This window comes from Macaca mulatta, chromosome 4 (assembly GCF_049350105.2).
Source record: "Macaca mulatta isolate MMU2019108-1 chromosome 4, T2T-MMU8v2.0, whole genome shotgun sequence".
Lineage (NCBI taxonomy): Eukaryota > Metazoa > Chordata > Mammalia > Primates > Cercopithecidae > Macaca > Macaca mulatta.
In genome coordinates this window covers 90,010,093-90,017,204 of record NC_133409.1, presented here as the reverse complement: position 1 = coordinate 90,017,204, position 7,112 = coordinate 90,010,093, and the positions used below count along the sequence as shown (strand labels likewise).

The 7,112-nt window shown below is 35.3% G+C and overlaps 1 long non-coding RNA gene across 1 annotated transcript in view; it reads right to left on the bottom strand.

The window, feature by feature from the left end:
- Positions 1 to 643: 643 nt before the first annotated feature.
- Positions 644 to 7,112, bottom strand: part of LOC114677539 (uncharacterized) — a 122,394-nt gene continuing 115,925 nt past the window's right edge. The window contains exon 3 of the long non-coding RNA XR_013417016.1: positions 644 to 5,125. This is a non-coding gene — a long non-coding RNA (uncharacterized LOC114677539). The remainder of the gene's footprint in view (positions 5,126 to 7,112) is intronic.

The window sequence follows — 7,112 nt, the reverse complement described above, 5'->3', positions numbered from 1 at the left end:
GTATCTTTTCACTCTTAAGAAAGATAATGATGGGTTTTCCTTATCTTCTCAGGTCCATTCATCTGTTAGAGAATATTTGAGTCATTTCCAGCTCTTTGGCAATTAAGAGGCAAGCTGCTATAAATATTCATGTATAGGTTTTCATAAAGATGTAAGTTTTCATTACTTGAGAGTAACTACTCAGAGGTGGGATTGCTGGGTCATTAAGTAAGTGTATATTTAGCTTTATAAGAAGTTACTTTTCAAGTTGTTGTACCATTCTGTATTTCCACTAGAAATGTAGGAGAGCTCCAAGTGCTTCACATCCTTGTCAGTATACTGGTATTGCTAGTATTTTTTTTTTTTCAATTTATCACCCTAATAAGTTTATAGTGGTATCATTTTTTTCATGATAAACCCCAAATAATTCATAGTATATTATCTCTGCATTTCTAACTTACAATGCTTTAAAAAATGACTTTCTTTTTTAAATATAACTATTTGCTATAGTCCATACATCTAAATATATTATAAAATCAAACTTACTTCTATTTTTGGAACTGAAGGGAGAAGGCAGCTAAGATAAATGTAAATATCAAATGGCATGGAAATGACTTTATCAACTTTTAGGAAATAACCAGAATTTACTCCCACAAGGCTTTCATGAAATTAAGTTTACTTTGAGATTGAATATATATGCACATTTTCCTGTTACAAAGAATAAACTAACAAACACCAAATATCATCCAAGTTTGTAATGACATGTCACCATATATTATTGGTTGAGATACAAAGCAATGAAATTTAAATGTTCAAAATCATATTAGATTTATTTTCCTTTGTGTTTTAATCCAGACATTGAACATTCTATAGAGATAACCTTACAGATGAGTATATAATTTGATACTAGTAAATAGTTTTAAAGTGTATCTTTCTTTGCCTCTGAAAGGGCCATTTAAAAGCAGTAATTCAGGACCAGAAAAACTAAATTGAAATTAGGTGATGGATGCATTCAGGAAACCACAGATCTTAATAACTTTATTATAATACTAAGAGATATTGTGCAAAGGAGATGGATGTATTGGAGCTTCAAATTGGTTGCAAAAAGGTATTGATGCTAAATGCTGGCAAAGGCCTCATCTGGTAAGGCTTCACGTGTGTTAAAACATAAAAATGTGATTTGAAAAGAGATGACATGAAGGGCAATCAATACCTGTTTTTTTGTTCTAGGTCTTGAGAGACATCCAGAAATAACTCAGGATGTGGTGTTAAAATCCCGAATTGTTTTAGGCCACTGAAAAAAATGTCAGATTAATAATTAATTTGATCATAGTTCTAGTCTGTGTACTTTAATATATTTACTAAATGGAAATTTAAATAAGCTCAAAGACACGTAGACAGTTTCCAAGTGTTAAAAGCTAGCACTAAAATGATTACTACTCTGGGAACTCAGTTCTCTCTTTTGGGTGCCAATCAAAAGAAATTTAGTTAAAAATTAAGGTAATAAGACTTGAGACCTGCATTGGATTCAGATTGTTAAGAAAACCTTTTATGACAGTGCAGCAGAAGTGTGTAGGGGGAGCGATATGAGGATGCTTAAGCACAAAGTCTTAGGGGATAGACACATTGGTCAAAATTCTGGCCATGTAATCTTTCATAACCTGAAGCCTACCATGTGAAATGAAAGTACTTCAATTTATAAGACTAAGATAAGGATCAAAAGAAAGAATTGATATGAACTTCTTAGTTGATGGTAAGTGCTCATGCAATATGAACAGTTTCTATGTTGACATTTATTGTCACAGACATTGGGGATTTGTATGTCACAGAGACAGTAAACAAAGATGGATAGTTTCTAGTTGCTGTTATTTCTTTACTGACAGGATTATTGGAGGATTCAAATAAAAATATAAAATATATACCATGCAACCTCATGAGCATATGTTATGCCAGCATGCATATTCACTGAATACTATCCTGATGCAAATTATAATGCATCACATGATCAAGATGAGTTAACATGAATCAGTAACATCTATCACTTGAATTTCTTGTTCTAGTATGTTTATTTTGTTTTCATTTTGACAGATTCATTACATTAGAAACTAAGACCATTGAAGTTTGAGATTAGGTCTTATCTTCCATATTGTTGACAGTGTTCAAAATTAGTTTCTCTTTATTTTTTTTTCTCATTAAGTGTGTATTTATCAATTTTCAACTCCCCAAGTGTCCTATATCTAGTTTTAGGTACAAGTGATATTTTGTTTATCCATAAAGTTAACAAAATTGTAAAATACATTAAAAAGATTCTTATCGCATACAGAAAATAGGTACTCAACAAGTAGAAAAAAAGTAACATGAAGATATCTTAACAACGATTGCATACCAGGCTTTTTATCAGCTCATATTAAAGATCTTTCTAGACTACATTAATCTATATGCTTATCTTACCAAAATCAGTGCTCCAAATATATATTTTGCATCACTTTTAATGGCAAAAACTGCAGTTACTGTTGTACCAACCTAATAAAACAAGCATTGTTTAGTAACAGAAAAATATTTCAGTGCTCAAAGATCAAATTTATGTGAATAAATTGTAGATTAGTTGAAAGCTTCAAAGACTCATGATGTTTAAGCTATTTCTGTTTAAAATAAGCTACAATTAATAACCTTAACTTGGTCATTACCACTAAGATTAATCATATTTTAAGGACATTTGACAACATGTTAATGATTTTGCTATTTAACAATATAATTTGTGGCATTATCTTCTAGGAAATTATTGTTTCAAGTTGGCTTAGTCTCCACATTTTTCATAATTCTTTTATATCTCATTTTTCTCCCTCTTCTTCTGAAGTGTCTGAAAACAGACTCAGTTGCTTAACTTGTAATATAGTGCCTCTTTTGCTTACAGGAAGCTTGATTTGCCCTTCAAACTGACGTTCCCTACCACTGGTTGCTATATTTAAGCGATTATAGGTGATCTTTTTTATTGCAAAATATGGCTTTATGACCCCAAACTGATAGGTGCAGGAAGCAGAGATATTCTAGGCAGAAAAGGGTGGGTCTCTGAAAAAACCCCACCCACAAGACTGAAACCGTGGCCCAAAGCAAGAACTTACATCCCTGTTTTTCTGCTCAAATGCTGCCTTTTCTAAAACCACCCGTGGCCTGCCTCGACCTTCATCCTGTGTCAGTAAAACCCCCAGCTCAGCCAGCACAGAGAGGAGAAGCAGCCTATGTCAGCAACCACAGCTGGACACATGAGAGAAGCAGCTTGACCTCTGAGGGACAGTTTGACAGCAAATCTTTGGAGAAGAATCTGGACATAGACAGCTGAACTTCAGGAGATTACCTTCCCACCCTGTCCCCCTTTCAGCATTCCTTTCCACTGAGAGCCACCCCCGTCAGCAATAAAATCTCCCACATTTACCATCCTTCAATTTGTTCACGCAACTTCATTTCTCCTGGATGCCAGACAAGAGTTTGGGTGCCACAAGTGCAGATGCAAAAGACTGTCACACTGAGCCTTTGCCCTCGCTGGCAGAAGGCAGCTAGCTGCCTCATGTGAAAAGGCAAAGGGGCTACTGAGATGTTAACACTTAAGCCGTCAGCAGACGGTAGAGCTAAAAGAGTACTGTAAGACTTCCTCCAGGGCTTCAGGGGTCACACCCCGCATCTCTACCAGAGGCTGCTGCAATGTCGGTATGGAATTGGCTCTTGCCAGCACCCAAAAAGCACTCGCCCTGTCTCCTGCACCCGGTCTCCTGTGTGCTCCCTCCCACGAGGAGCAGAATGCAGAAGGTCCAAGTGAGTGGAGTTTGCCCCTGCTGGCACTGGAGTGGCCAGCTGACTCTAGTGCTTGTGTACTCCAGTTCCCACCCATGAAAGGGCCAGGTAAATATCCTGCTTCAAAACTAAGTTATACCTGAATCTTAACCTGTCAATTACCTTTAGCCACCAGCCTGCCTTTCTTTCTCCCACCTCTAATGTAAGGATCTAAGGAGGGAATTTACAAAGAAGAGTTGTAGAATAAGAATAAAAGCGTGGTGAAAAGCTATCCAAGTTTTAGAAACTTCAGTGCAAACTTCTACAACAAAATCTTGGCTGGGGAGGGATGGCTCATGGATGAGGGTCAAGTAAAGCTTTCTGTTTACCCCTTTGCTCATTTTAAATTCATTATGTTCGTGCTTACTTGTAGAGAAAAAGAAAAATATAGATGACTTATTTGTATAGAAAGTTTTGAAAAGAAACCTCCCCAGATGAGAAATGTAGTAAGAGGAGGGCCTTGATCCATGGTGCTTGCCGAGGGAGCACCTTATTGGGATCGGCTCACTCCATGGAATGCAAAAGAAGCAACAGAGAACAGCACTGGGTACCACTTGCTGAGCACAGTAATCCTACCCACTTACAACCACGCTTCCATCAGTATCTGGAATTCTGAAAAATCAAATGGAGAATATGTCTTTTCTTTAAAGTGATTAAGGAAAGAAATATGGAAGCTTCCTGGAGGCAAGAGGGAAGAAAGGCTATTTCTTCTTCACTGAACAATATCAGGATTGTTTTATTCTTTCTGAGTTAAGGATAATTTATTCCTTACCTCTCTATATTTTTTAATTAACTCAAAAGAAACCAGTTATTTTTTTCTCAAAAGAAATTAAGTACTTACATTTTTAAAAAGGCATATATAGTGTATTAGTTCATTTTCACACTGCTAATAAAGACATGACGGAGATTGGGCAATTTACAAAAAAAAGAGGTTTATTGGATTTACAATTCCACGTGGCTGGGGAGGCCTCACAGTCATGGCAGAAGGTGAAAGGCATGTCTCACATGGTGGCAGACAAGAGAAGAGAGCTTGTGCAAGGAAACTCCCCATTTTAAAACCATCAGATCTCGTGAGACTTATTCACTATCATGAGAAGAGCTTGGGAATGACCCACCCCCATAACTCAATCATCTCTCACGGAGTCCTTCCCACAACCATGGGAATTATGGTAGCTACAAAATGAGATATGGGTGGAGACGCAGAGCCAAACCGTATGGTACTGCAACCCAAACTTTTAATGTGTTTGGTGCTTCTCGAACTGAAAGGATGTAAGCCGGCCTGGACTGGATCAGACAGTTCTGAGACTCCTGAATCATCCTGTAGGATAAAAAAAGACATCAAAATGATACAGGCCTTTGCTGTAACAGAAATTTTGAAGCAGACTTAGGAGTTTCCTATGTATAATAAATCCTACCATAATGGGATAGTAAAATAATGTTGAGATTTATGATATGACCACATATGGTTCCAATTAATTTAGTCTGAAAGTCCTCAATATAGTCTGTCATTAATGTGTAAAGCTTTCCATTGATCTTAGAATCTTAGAATCTTCCTATTTCTTACAGAAGTCTCACACTTGAAAATTTAGTTGTCCCAGATGAGGAAAGGGCTAAGGAGGACTAACAATTGTGGATTCTGCATAGCTATATCGCTAAAATCCCATTCACTCAATGAGTTCTTGCGTATGCCGTTGACACTAAATGTTATTTTGTCATTCTGACTCGTCAGTTTATCATAAGCCAAAACAGTATGTACATAGAGAGGGTGAAGGACTCAGAAGACTGAAGGTAGAGCACTGGAAGACTGAGAAAACAGGGAAAACATTACCTTCTCTTGAACAAATTTTAAAGAAAGAAATAAACAATAAAGTAACTACTAATAAAAGAAATTAGGTTTCTTTAAACTTGGTAATTGGAAAAATATCTAGGAATGTTTAAATAAAGCTTGAGAACCAGCTATACAAATAGTGGCTATTCCATGACATGAAAAATTTAAAAAATTGAAAAGTAAAATATAAGCATTAGTGACACAGGGATGGGGCAGAGACAAGAAGAGACACTGTGTTGGCTGAGATGGAAGTAAAAGAAATTTCTCATCTATCCCCATGAGTCAATGTGTGCTGCACAGCTTGTGTTCTGTATGTGAGAAATGGGAGTGAGCTACTCATGTAGTGCAAAGTAGTCAGGTGGTGTCTTTTAGGGCATAGAAGTCTATGCATGGAGTGAAATTTCAGAAAATTTACAACCGCCTATAGCTTGAACAGAGAAGCAAGAGTACCAGAGTACCTGAATGTAAGAGTAACCAAATGCAAAATCCAGCCTGATTCAAGAGTACCTGAATGCAAAATCCAGCCTGCAACAGTTTGTCAGTGGTTAAGGACAAAATTAGCACATTTTAAAGATTGAGGTCGTTTAGGAATCCTCAACATCTGTATAGTCAATCCTTATAAGTGTAATGATTGATATAGTGTAGGGTTTTTCTCCCCATTAACATTAAATATACTAAATAAAATTGTAATGTACACAAGTAATCAATCAGTAATAGAGATGTACGCTTAATCTATTACAAAAACATTGATAGTGTAAAAAGCAAGTTTAGTTTCATTAAAAATAGATTTAATAATAAGCACTAATGAAGATAATACATTTTTATTTGATTCCATTTACTCTGACAATTGCTTGAAGTATACCTAAAGACTCTTCATATTTATATATGTATATATGTGTATGTATATAAAAAACAGGTTAATAGTTTTATGGAAAAAGTTATTATAAGTTGTATAGAGATCTTATAATCTTGCAGATTATATTCCTTTAACTAAATAAAATTCTGGATAGTCACTTATATTTACAACTTGAATGCTAAAAAAATGAGATATTGTTAGAGAAGGGCAAATGTTGCCATTAAGAGCAATTACATTACTATATTGCATTTAATATATGACTACGATTCTTTTTTCTCTTTCACTTTTAATGCGCTTTATGAAAAATAAGAAAAATCAAATTCCTTAATAAAGGGAGTAAAGTAATCTCTTTCTCTCAATTCTGCTTTTTTAATTGTTTAGGAAATGACTTGAGTCACTCTGGGTAAATCCTCAATATTAACATTCTTAGGACCTTCTTGACATTTGGATAATAGGTTACAAATTCTTTACAAGAATTAAATATTTATTTAATAATTCTCTTGCAAGACCATTGCAACAGTCTAGGTATTCTGTGATAAGTGTGATATGTTGGAAATAATCTATTACTAAGAGTAGTTTTTTATTCATGCAAAAATGTTTTTCTACATTAGTGTTAATTCA